General features: G+C 41.8%; 1 protein-coding gene across 9 annotated transcripts in view; it reads left to right on the forward strand.

Annotated features, from left to right (window-relative positions):
* The window catches only part of TBC1D5 (TBC1 domain family member 5), a 264700-nt gene that overhangs the window by 105378 nt on the left and 145455 nt on the right, over positions 1–13867 (forward strand). The window lies entirely within an intron of this gene.

A 13867-nucleotide genomic window follows, 5' to 3' on the forward strand; every position in this document is an offset into this window, starting at 1 on the left:
TCAGGAATCGCCAACAAAGTAAAAGCACAGTGAAAGAATAAAAACAAAAACAGTTAAAATGCTTGCAGTAGTAAAAGCACACTGTAAGATGTAGAGGGGCAGGGAAAAACACTAAAGAGAAAGGAAGTGTTTTCAGTCTCTTAAGTTCAACAGAGATGATTCCAGCAAGGACATGGAGATAGTAAGCAGCAGCTGAAAAGGTTAGGGTTACTCTTACTCACCTCATTCCTGAAAGTGGAACCATAAAGATCATAATATTTGGGCAGGCTGATGTGGCCACACAACTAGATTTATGATGATATATTGGCATACTATTTATTTTCAGGCCACAGATTTTCAGTACTGAAGGTGAAATGTAATAGAAGTTCAATGAAAACATTGTATAGTACCTTGAATGATGCAAATTGTTTACTTTAACTTCCTACCTATCTGTTATTACCGACTACTATTTGGTTCTTCAGATGCTCTGCCCATACATATACAGTACTTAGAGGGGTAAGCATGACCACACACCCCTAGCCCCAATCTCACTGTGGCTGGCCCCCTGACCTCAGCACATTACAGTGAAACATTGGAAAGGGGTGTCCATGCAAGTGTAGCTAAATGTGCATAGGTATCCTTTTCAGATACTCTGCACAACATACAAAGGCTACTTGTGTAATAGGACTTTTAATTCTCTTCTCCCCCTCCAACCCCCTGTGTGCACTCAGAATTTGCTTCATGGAGTAGGAAATGAAGGAGAAGCCCCATTGTGTGAGTGGATGCCCACTTATGCTATGTTGGATCTCAGCCTCTGTTGCTGAATGTAGACAAATGTGGGTCTTAATAATTGTGGCTATTTGTTGTTGTTTAGTCCTTTAGTCGTGTCTGACTCTTCGTGACCCCATGGACCAGAGCACACCAGGCACTCTGTCTTCCACTGCCTCCCGCAGCTTGGTCAAACTCACACTATCCAACCATCTCGTCCTCTGTCGTCCCCTTTTCCTTGTTCCTTGTGCCCTCCATCTTTCCCAACACCAGGGTCTTTTCCAGGGAGTCTTCTCTTCTCATGAGGTGGCCAAAGAACTGGAGCCTCAGCTTCAGGATCTGTCCTTCCAGTGAGCACTCAGGGCTGATTTCCTTAAGGATGGATAGGTTTGATCTTCTTGAAGTCCATGGGACTCTCAGGAGTCTCCTCCAGCACCATAATTCAAACACATCAATTCTTTGGCGATCAGCCTTCTTTATGGTCCAGCTCTCAATTCCATACATCACTACTGGGAAAACCATAGCTTTAACTATACGGACCTTTGTCGGCATTATTCAGCAGCAGAGCCACAGAGCTGGCCCTCCATTCACCAGCATCACTGTTGCTCATAGCTCTGAGTCATAGCTGAGGTTGGGGCTGCACAGATGCACCAGTTGGAGTGCCAGATTGGCAGCACTGGCTCATCCAGCACACCCTCATAGCCCTTATCTCACTATTGCCCCAGCCCTGCCCAGGAAAACAGCAGTTATGCTGGTGTCAGGAGAGTGGCTTGGTCCCACCATACAAGCCCACTACCGCTGTAAGTACATTTTGAAATTATGATAGAATTATCCTACTTGTTCCTTCCCCGAGGGCACAAAAATAGGGGAAATGTTATGATAATCAAATGCCTTGTTGTTCATGCCTTGTTGTTCATATCTGGCTTATCAAAAATCAGTGAACTTAATAATTCAATGTGTCTTCAAAAATTAATGTGCTTTTATGTAAATTATGTTCACAGTTACTCAAATATTTGGTTATCCAAATATTTTACATTACACTAGTCCAACAGAATGTATCATTCATATTTAAAAGTTTGGACATACTAGGAAGCTATTTTAATGAAACATTTTTAAGTTCATGATTGCTTGGTTTTTCTCAGCCTACATCAATTAATAGTATAGAATAAAATGTTAGTTCTTAACCATGATTTTTAACATCTTTGGGAAGTATTTTTAATCAGTTGTACTTTGTGTGTGTGTGCGCGTGTGTGCGTGCCTTGAGCAATTAGTTACCTAGACACAGAAGTCTTTATAGTTTTTATCTGAACCTTAACATTGCTGCAACATACAAAGTTATTAGTATTGAATTGATGTTTAAAAGTGCCATTAATTCATTTACCCCAAATGTTCATTAACAATGTAAATGTATGCTGATGTTCTATGAGACAAGGAAGTGACTAATGACTCTTCGCACTAACAACACTTAAAATGAATAGAAACTTAAGATAGCTAATCTTGAAGTAATCAAGGCCCTCATTCAGCTTGGCTTCTCTGTATGCTCTAAAACAGCTGTCAACTGTTAAAAATATATACACAACACACAGATACGCACATGCAAAGATAGAGATATGTAAATACATGGTTCCCCAAAGTCATAAAGGTTACCAACCATAGTACATTTTTACGTTCTATATGTAAATATTTTATATAAAGCATCCATTTCATCTTCATGGCTTTTTTACAGTGAAACACAGACTGCATTTTAATTTAGTGCCATATGCATCCAAGATTCATCATCTCAGTTTTATGCTATTATTTAAAATAAGGTATGCAGCAGATATTAGGGGTGGAGTGGACTTTATGTAATTTTCCTATCCCAAATGTTGCAACTCAGGAATTTAATATGAAGGGGCAGGATGGGCTCTGTAACTAAGAGATCATTGCATTATAGGAATTAATGAATCATGGTAGCAAGACTGTCACTATTCAAGAACAGCTATAGCTGCCTCCAGTGACACTGTTGGATCTCGGAGCATCCCCAGAATATCATTCATTTATTCAGTACATTTCTATGCTATCATAACTAATCTCAGGGTGGTTTACACATATATGATTATTAAAACAATAACCCACAGTAAAACAATAAACCTGCAGGCTGTATGTCTGCATACAGCATGAGAATAACCTACAGACTGGAATCATTCTCAGTTTATTGACCTTCATCCAGCCCACCACTGCATCCAGGGACTATTCAGGACTGGTACAACCTCACTTGGCTCAGTTGACAAGGTGAAATAGTGTTGGGTGTCATCAGCATACTCATAGCATGGAATCATAGAATTGTAGAGCTGGAAGGGATCCTGAGGGCCATCTTGTTCAACACTGCACTGCAGGAATCTCAACTAAAGCATCTATGACAGATGGCCATCCAGCCTCTGAAAGAGAGTCCATTCCACGGTTGAACAGCCCTTACCTTGCTCCACATCTCTTGATGATCATACCCTCTAGATTCCTCCAAGGATGTCAAGCTCAATATGTGCAAGGGGTTTGGACAGCAACCGAAAAAAGGCGATCCATCAATTGGCTCAAGTTGCGGGCAGCCAGGTTGGCTTTGGTCCACTTTGCACAGCTTCAGCACCATTCCACGTGTTGATATGCACTGACAACGCCACTGCAAAATCTCACATTGTGCGTCAAGGGGGTTGGCATCCCTTCAAAGGGAAGCAACTCTTCAACAGGTAACAGCAGTTACCTGTGCCACAATTGATGTGGAGGGCACCATATTGGCTGTCCCAACTATAAGCAATGGGAGAAATACTGCCGACATTGCTTTTTCAAGAGTAGCCAAGAAATCAATAACAGTCACTGGGAGTATTCCAGTAAATATCTCAGCTTTGACCATCTCTGGAAGCTTCTCAGACTCTTTGTGTGTTGCCTTAGTGATACACCGTAGGTGTAGAAAAGACAATTGGTGTATCACGTCTAAACTTTTGTCTTGTAATAATGGTATCTTTAGCTTCTTGAACAATGTTCTACTGTCTATCATTCTTTATTTTCACGTGTGCTTTTCCTTTTGAATATTAGAACATGCTTCCATGTGGATGCTTTGTAAATAATTTCAGCACCCCAGGTACAAATATTGGTAGGTGTATTTCCTTGCATCATGTGGTGGTTAGAAATAACTAAGTGTTGTATCCAACTATGTAGATAGATGCTGAGCAAAACAGGAAATTATAATGCTTTGGCAGGTGTTTAGGATATCATTCAAAAATATGATCTGGAATAGGATGCTAATGGTGATGAACAATTCAGGCTGTGTAGAACATTCGCTGCTGAAACTTATCCAGTCTGCCATATTTTATTCCCTCTAAATAGCAGCAAAGCTTTCTTCTGCTGCTTCCAACACCAGATGCTTACTTAGCAAGCTTTTAATAGTCATTTATTAATAATAGCTTCTGTGTAGTTTGCTTTTACTTGAACAGCTACAGATCTGTAGTGACAAAGGCCATTGGCATATCACTTTTCCACTTATGTCTTGTAATAATTTTCCCTGTCACTTGCTTCTTAATCAGTGTTGTCCTCTTGTCTTGTAATCACTTTAATATTTCCATATACAGTGTTCTTTTTTGGATAGAGCATTAAACACAGTGAGCATCACTGTTACATTTTTTTCAAGAATTACACTATAATTCACAACAAAAAAAATTCCTTCCAGTAGCACCTTAAAGACCAACTAAGTCAGTTCTTGGTATGAGCTTTCGTGTGCATGCACACTTCTTCAGATACACAGTGTATTCCCCCCCCCCAGGTGCAGGGCTGGGGCGGGGGAAGCCCGAACTTCCCCCGACCCCAGCCCCCAGAACAGGCTGCTATCTGCTAGCCGTGGGAGAGCCGTGCGACTCTCCCACGGCTAGCAGAGGGCTGCGCGAAGCCCGAAGCTTGGGGCGTGCTGAGCTCAGCTCAGCGCTCCTCCTAGCAAGGTCTTTGCTAGCTGCGCCCCAAGCTTCTGGGTGCAGGCAAGCTCTCCGCTAGCCGTGGGAGAGCTGCGTCTCCCACGGCTTGCAGATAGCTTCCTGAAGCCTGGAGAGCGAGAGGGGTCGGTGCGCACCGACCCCCCTCACTCTCCAGGCTTCAGCGAAGGCCTGCATTCGCCCCATAGGACGCACACACATTTCCCTTTCATTTTTGGAGGGGAAAAAGTGCGTCCTATAGGGCGAAAAATACTGTAAGTTCTTAAATGCATTCAGTATAATAGCTGTTCTGAAACAACTGCAGTGGCTGCCAGTTAACTATCAAGCCAAGTATAAGGTTTTAATACTGAACTATGAGGCCCCAAACAGCTCAGAACCAGGTTGTCTGAAAGACTATCTTCTCCTGTATTGACCAGACCAGCCACAGCGATTTGTGGAGGACCTGTTCACTGTACCACAGTCTGCAGTTGTCCACCACACAGTGGTACATACCTTGTGGAATGATCTCCCCTGGAGATCATTAAAAAATAAATAAATAAAAATAAATAAGTAAGGTGAACATAAAGAACCCCTGGGTGGTTAAGTCTAGTCAAATTTGACTGTGGGGTACGGCACTCATCTTCACTTTCAGGCCAGGGGAGCTGACGTTTGTCCGCAGACAGCTTTTCTGGATCATGTGGCCAGCGTGACTAAACTGCTTCTGGCACGCGGGACACCATGAGTGCCAGAGCGTATGGAAATACCATTTATCTACCCACCACAGCAGTACCTATTTATCTACTCACGCTGGTATGCTTTCAAACTGCTGTGTTGGCAGGAGCTGGTACAAAATATGCAGGTACAGAAAAATAACCACTGTAATGCTGGAATGAAGCTTGGATAGAGAGAAATACTGAGAAAACATATCTTTCTTCTTTGTTTACCCATTAATAACGTAGTGCTGAATTGTTTACCCATTAATAACGTAGTGCTGAATAGCTAATCCAGCTAATACAGCAGCCAGTTTGGAGAGGGGTGGAGAACTAAGCAGAAAGCCTAATGTGTGTGTACACTCTGGCTTTCTAGATTTGTCATTTAAATGTTAAGTTGCAGTACAAATGTCAACATTTGGACCAGTTGGCTTCATTCTGTCCTAAACCTCTGTCATCTAATACATATAATATAATTGCTGTCATTGTCTTCAGTATAGCTGTAGGAGGAGGTGTTACTTGGGGACATTTAAAAATACCTTCATATGTACCTGATGATTTTTTTTTTGCCTTTTTCAACACAGTGTGTATTATTTATAGACAATCTGGCCTTTTTAACAAAGAAAAATATGCCTGTGCTTATACTGCCATTTCTACAAACAAAACAGCTGATACTTTAATGAACACCATACTGAGGGCCATGCAGGACATAAGGCGAATTAAGCAGGTTACAAACTGCACATCTTCTATTTAGATATAGGAGATCTTCCCGAGCCCGAACAATTAGTTGGACTAATCAGACAAGCCGACAGTCAGAAACAGAAGGAGACCATTTGTATCAATTTAAACAACATAGCTGGTAATGAAGTGAAATAGCCACACTGAATAGTTTTCACCTCTACTTGGGTTTGTACTGTTCTAATAGAATCTTTCATCTCCCTAAAAAGAAATACCCATGTTTAACAAAAGCCAATTACCTGATGTTGGCAAACTTGAGGGTAAAGGGATAACATGGTGTGAACCTAGAATTGTTTAAAATTCTGGAGTCAAAAGTTGAATCTTGGTTACTTTGTTTAAATAGTTGAATGTGGTTCTCCATTCATAAGAGTTCTTTTTAAGTGACAACAATTCAGCTGTTTAGTCTGGAATACATTAATAAAGAATCTCCAACATTTTTGTTTTGCTCTTTTACAACATGCATATGAAATGTAGAACAAATACATTGTGAGTTGCCTTGATTTCCTTTTTAAAAATAATAATTATCTACAGCATTTAATTCATATAATGCAGGCACGTCCAACTTCCAAGAGACTGCGATCTGCTCCCACTATTAAAAAAACTGGCAGTGATCTACCCATCTAAGTTGTTGAGCTTTTTTCGGGGGAGCATCAGCCGAAGTTGTTGACCAGGGACACCCTGTGATATAATGCTATGAAAGTAATTACTGATTATCTTCTTTCCCATCATTCTGTATGAGGCAAAATCACAAACCCATTCAGAACAATTGCAAAGTTTCTACTAAAAGCAGTAAAATGGGCATTTAAAGCAATGCATTTTCAAACACGACTAATTTTATCAAGTGTGCCAATATTTGTTTAAAATGTCCTTCTGCATTCCTCTTGTGCACCATGGAAATGATGGAACTGTATTTTCATCAAATGTATTTTCATACTGAAAATTTTTGCAAAAATAAACGAGTTGCTCTTCAGATATGTTACATTAGCCTGGTTCACACACCACTTGGAACCATAGTTTAAATAAACTTTGGTTTAATGAGAATGGGCAGCATGCTTATACACACTGCTGTAATTATGGTTGCTTTACTCCCTCCCTGCTCCTTCCACACTGCCAGGAGATAAACTCGTCCAGCTTAGCATCATGTCCAAGGCCTCGGGTAGTGGTTTATTTCTCTCCAAAGAAACCACTAGTAACCAATGTTTGTTCTTGGCTTACTCTTCCTGGTTTGTGGAGAAACAAATCAGAAGCCCGGATTCAGATGTAACACTAAGCCAGACCAAGGCTTGTTTTCCAGCACAGTGATAGGAATAGGGAAGAAAAGCAACCACGATTTCACAAGCAGGTTGTGCACTAACTTTAAGTTTATTTTAACTATGGTTCAAAGTGATGTGTAAATGTGAAAATTTAAGTTTGCATGCCAACATAGTTTTTGAGCTGTGAATGATTAAGTCAAAAACAGTAAGAGTTTTATTAAATAAAGCAGTATGCTCTGCTGGGAAGCATTGAATTGGAGCTTTTAAAAAGTTAAGGTTGGGAAAGAACAATGTTGGCTACTTGCCATATTTAGTATTTATATAACACTTTATTGATAACTGCCTTATTTTTATTTTCGTATATTGTGCAGAGGGCGGGGAAGGTGCCTAAAGTCCAATAAGTCCCTTATATCTGTGATGAGATTTGATGTGGGAATTTCCCAGTACACAGTTCATTCTTAGACACTAGTTTGTCCAGTGGGATTTATGAAGTGTGTGTGTTTCTTTTGAGCAGCAGATTCCCATGCCAATGTTGCAATCAAACCTTCAGACTCAAAAAGGGTTTTGGTTTTTACCCTGAGCAATTCATGTAGCACATGTGCATCTGCTTTTCTGTTTGTAGTACAGAACCCTCATGTGAAATGGTCATCAAATGTATTTAATAAGCTGTTGTTTCAGTCTTGAAGAACAAATTGCAGCAGGGTGAGGCCTGGACAGATGTTTATCACTGCAGTTGATAAACAATAAATGTTTTGTACCAGGTTCTTGAGTTGAAACTTTCAGGCTAGCAAACAGGACTTGCTCACAGGCCCCGCATATTCTCCAGGTTGCAAATAATTGCGTACAAAAAAAGCAAAATAATTGGGTACAGTTTTAGTGTAAAATACCCCAATGTAAAGCATTCTCTGCTTTTGTTTTTTCCAAGCAAGGTGATAATAAAGTATTAAAATGGAAACGGTGGGCAATAGCCATTGTTGCACAAGGGCACATGATAGGGCTTTTCCTTATCCCTCTGTCACTGATGCTTCTAGTGCCCTCCAAACTATTTTAGAGGTTCTCACAAACCCAACCTCCTGTGCAGATTTTGAGGGTGGGGGCTGCAATAGAAAGGAAACCCTCTTCTGCTTGTGGAGGTCAGTTCCACAAGCAGGTTGACACAGATATAGCATCCCATAGGCTTATACTGCTGATACTTACTTATCATTAGGCACTGCAATAGAAGTTGTTGTTTTATGTAGCTACAACAGACTACTATAAAAATTAACCATTAAAGCAAACTAACTAAAGTCCTATCCCAAGAAGCTTTCTGTATATAACTGAGGCACTGCGTTATCAAGCAAACCAATAAACCTACTATGTTAAGACTGGGTTCCCAAACAGGATCCTTTCAGACACTCCTGTTGGCGCCTTCCAAGATTTCCCTACCTACCCCAATTTTTAACTTTTTTTTAAAAAAGGTAGGAGGTTGGGATTTTTGTTTTTTGGTGGGTGGGAGTTGCTTTTTGGGGGAGGAGTGCTTTCTTTTCTGTATTGGGACAGCTGTAGATTGTCTGAGCAGTGCCAGTTTTCTTTTATGAAAAAGGTGAGGACTCCTCTGTTAAGTCATAATAGAACTGTCACTTGCCTGCACATCATTATGTTTTTCAGTGACTCCCAGAGCAGACCTCTTGGGCTAGTTTGTTATCTGAGCTAATGGCTATAAAGAAATTTCTGTACAATTAATTGGGAAATGGAAAAATTTCTAACGGTTGCATTTCATGTAAGAAAAGGCCAGAGGATGAAAGGTTGGATTACTTAAGTTTACTTAATTACTCTTCCCATTCTACTTCATGGTGGTTTTGCTTCTTCCATCTAGAAATCTATACAATTAAAATTAAAATTAGAAAGAGAAAAGTAAATCTCTCTCTGTGTGTGAAATATATGGCTAGCAACATAATAGTGTAATAGTATTTTTTTCTGTTACAATTTGTGGAACTTTTAAGACTCCCTTAACATGCACAAGGACAAACAACAGTTGGAAAGGAAAGATGAGAACCTTTTGGGCACCCAAACATTGGTCTTTAGCAGTTGTTCTTACAATATTAAATCTTTCATAGTTTTATCATTCATGCTTATTAATCATGCTTATTAATCTAAGAATTTATTCACACTTCCAAGGTGAGCTTACAATTGTACTCTCTCTCTCTACACACATACACACACTAACAAAATACATAATTGTCAGGGAACTGACATTGGAGCGAGAGGTGGAGGCAAGGCTCCCGAGCGATGCAGGAGAGGGGACCAGCAGAGGGGAAGGAAATCAGTGCAACACCGGTAGAGAAGGGAGGGAGATGGAGGAGTCGGAGAGGGCGCCCGAAACTAGTGGGGAAAGCACAGGCACGCCTCTGCCCACTCCTTCCCTGCGCAGAAGATTTCCGCACAGGGAGAGTAGGCGGAGACTGGGCGTCAAACAACTTCTTTGCTGGAAGAGGTTCAAGAAACGCCCACTGACGGATTCTGCAAGCGACTGAACGGCCACGGAGCGAAAGGCTGTCAGCCGAGGCAAGGCTAACCAGGCGATCTAACCAGCAGTAACAGCAACTTACGCACAAGTAACCCCTTATAACCATTACAATAATGAAGCATCACAAGATAAAAACCATTAGAAGCTCAAAAGTCTAATGAGATATGATGGCAACACAGTTCCACATGTTAGAATATGTTCATGCCAAACAAGTGTATGACAGAGTGGAGACCATTTTTAAGTTTAGAAAATGCAGGAGGGTCCAAATGTGTGAGGCCAGAGTGCTTCACAGAGTGCCTGAACCCCCACAAAAATGCACACATCAGAACTGAATTTCTCCCAGGAGGACTAGCATCCAGTCTCAGGGTGCAGCCAAGGGAGAGGTAAATTGTAGATGGGTTCAGCAGTCCCCTTATGCCTGTTCTTCTCTGCACAGGAGATGCTCTCTGCTCCCCATTTTAATATTTGTTTGACAGTAACCTCTATTATAAAACACGATTGCATATAGTTAGACTCTAAGTACACTGCCATTCAGTTTTCAATACCATATGCCATATACTAACTAAAAGAAAAATAAAATGTCATTCATTCAGTCTTTGGTGTGGACTTAATAGATCATTGTGAAAAGTGTTGGTTTCTGCTTTCTTCTCTGTGCAGCGAAGTGCTTGTCACAAGACAATGTTTACATTCCACAGGATGTACTGTTGGAGGTTTTCCCACGGGAAAGGAGACTGGATGTGACGTACACTGGTTTCCTGTTTTTCACTGCTCTTTGCAGTTTCAGTTTGTGATTCTCTCCGTGCTTTAGAGGAGAGATGACGCTTTCTCTGCTCCGGCAGAGGGAAAATGTTTTTCTGTAACTTACCAGCTTTGAACTGTAAATAAAGTAGTATAGAGCATGTTGGCATATACTTCTCATCATTCCGCTGTGCACTGGACACTGCTTATCTCCAACATTTGGTTATGGGCCCAGAAAAATGCAGTGTTTTGAGATTGGGCTTCAGAAGTCGGGCTCCTGGCAAAGGAACAAAGGAGCACAGAGACGAAGTGCCGGCAAAGCATCGGAAAGCAGCAGAGAGACGGAACGCACGGTATCTGCTCTGCGCGTCAAAATGATTGATGAAGGTATGTGCTACTGCTCCGGGCAGCCTGCCAGCTTCTAATTAATGGCTTTATGGCTGGACTTTGAACTTTTATAGCCGGTTTTGCCGCGGCACAGGCAAATGGCTCAAAGGGACGCTATGCTGGGGGAAAACGAAAGTAAAGTGCTGTTGTTTCAAAGCAGCTGCAAATGTGACGCAGCAAAAATTAAAGGGCAACATTGAGAAAGCACTTGGGGACTATCACTTTTGAGCTTGCTTTTGGAATGCAGTTTGAAACAGCTGCAGATAAGCAACGCAGCATACAGAAAGGCGCAGGCTCAAAGGCAGAGGCTGTTTTGAAATTGCCTTTGGATTAAAGCAGCTTGATTTAAAGCAGCAGCAGACAAGCAGAAATGGCGACTGCAAAGCTAGCTGATGCTTGTGGGATTCCTAAGCTCAATAAGAAAAATTATGCGGACTGGGTTTTGTATGCAGAGGCAATTCTGCGGAAAGAGGGTCTGTTTGAGGTGATTACAGACAACCCCCCAGCTCCAGTTACAGATGAATGGAAAGCTAAGGATTCCAAGGCAAGGGGAACTCTTACATTGATAGTATCCCCAGAAGAGCTCTGTCTATTGCGTGATAAGACCTCAGCCAAAGAAATTTGGGATGCTTTGAAAGAGGCTCACTTAAGGACAGAAGCTGGGTCCACTATGTTTTACTTCAACAAGCTGCATAATATGGCTCTTGCTGAAGGTGGAGATGTGCGTATACATCTGATGGAGATGCAGAATCTGAGACATGAGCTGCAACAGAGAGGACTCAACTTTCCAGAGGCTGTGTATTCCTTCATGATACTACAATCTTTGGGTTCAGGTTGGGAGTCTGTTGCGACTCAGATTGCTATACAGCCAACTGCTCAGCTGACAGTGAACTATGTTACTGCCGTGATATTGAATGAAGCGGATCGCCGCGGTGCTAGCTGCATCAACAAGGGGGAGACTTCACAGTCGTCATCCCGCAGTGCAGTGGAACCACCAGATGGCGCCAAAGCTTTGAAGGCAGTGAAATGCTACTCATGTGGACGTCTAGGCCATATGAAGAGGGATTGCAAATATCCCAGGGCCAAGACAGAGCAGCGCAGTGGAAGCTCATCGCGTGGAAAAGGCCAGAGCAAAGGCAAAGGTCCGGTGTCCAGGACAACGCAGCACAAGGCAATGGTCTCACGCTTCGCTCCAAAGGTTACAAAGGTTGCAGAGGTTGCAGAGGTCCAGAAGACGTCTAGATCTTTCTTCGTTGTTGATTCAGCGGCAACGCATCACATGTGCAACGATAAGCGACTGTTCGTGTCTTTTACACCGCAGGAAGGTGCGATTCACCAGGCAGATGGCCACACGATTCCCAGTAAAGGCTACGGAACTGTTGTTCTTCACAGTTTGGACTTGTCGATACAGGACGTGCTTTATGTGCCGGACGCGAAACATAATCTGCTTAGCGTTGGACAGCTGATGGAGCGGAAAATAGACGTTTCCTTTAAGAACAATAGATGCATCATCACCAAGAAAAATGATTATCAATTGTATGCTGAATTTGTTGATCGTTTGTTTGTTTTGTATTATGATGATGTTGTGCAGGATGACACTTGTTGCATTGCAGGTTCTAACAAAAGTTTGCATGCAGATTGTATTCATGATTTTCACAGGAAATTTGCTCATTTGCATTTTGAGGCAGTATCTAAAATGCCTGCCTTGGTTGAAGGTATGACTATTAAACCCTGCAGGTACCACATGAAGTGCAAGGCATGCGCAGCAAACAAGGTGAAAATGGCTGCGAAAGGTAAGGTGTCTAGTAGGCAAGCTACAGAACCATACCAGGTTGTTCATGCTGATTTGGTTGGACCACTAGCGCCCTCTTTGGGTGGGAATAGGTACTTCATGGTTCTTATTGATGCATTTTCCAGGTATATTTATGTGTACAATCTCAAGCAGAAATCAGAGGCTTTTCCTAGGTTCAAGGAATTCTGTGCTTGGTTGGGAAATGTGCATGGTAAGAAAATAAAAATTCTTTTTACTGACCGGGGGGGAGAATTCACTTCTCAGCAGTTTGAAGCTTTTCTGGCTGAGAAAGGAATTCAACACGATTTGTCTAGTCCTCGCTCGCCTTGGCAGAATGGACTTGCGGAACGAGCAAATCAAACATTGCTTCAAGGGTTAAAAACCTTGCTGCATGATGCAAATCTTCCAGAGAGTTACTGGGCCGAAGCTCTCTCATGTTTCACTTACAGTTATAATCGCAGGTTATCTTCAGCGATTGGTTGTACCCCCTATGAGAAGATGTTTGGCAAGAAGCCATACATCAAACACATGAAAATTTTTGGTTCTGACATGTGGGTTCACTCACCACAAAACTCCAAGTTAGACAAGCGTGGATTGCATGGTATCTTTCTAGGTTATCAGAAAGGGTCTTACAGAATAATGATGACTGACTCTAAGGAAATTAAGCTCACAAGAAGTGTTGAGTACAATGCCAAGTGGGGGGAGAATGTGGGAATTTTTCAATGTTATCCTGATGACAGTGATGAGACTGAGGATAGTCAACAGTCAAAAGCAACCGCAACAACCCATACCCACTGATGAAGGTTCTGATTCTGAGTCTGAAACTGAATCAGATGATTCAGAGGATTTCAAGAGTGCGAAAGCCTCTATGCGACCCTCTGAAAGTTCTGATCAAGAATTGGAGGAACCATTGTTCACAATAGGTCACTTTTCTCCTAAGAAGGAAGAGGAGAGTGTTGAAGACCTAAGGCTAATTCGTAGGTCACAGAGAGCCACAAAAGGCAGACCTCCAAAGAGATTTGCTGAAGAGTTTGCTAAGATAGCAGTAACAGCTGTTAAAAGCT

Source organism: Podarcis melisellensis, assembly GCF_964234715.1.
Source record: "Podarcis melisellensis genome assembly, chromosome: 12".
NCBI lineage: Eukaryota > Metazoa > Chordata > Lepidosauria > Squamata > Lacertidae > Podarcis > Podarcis melisellensis.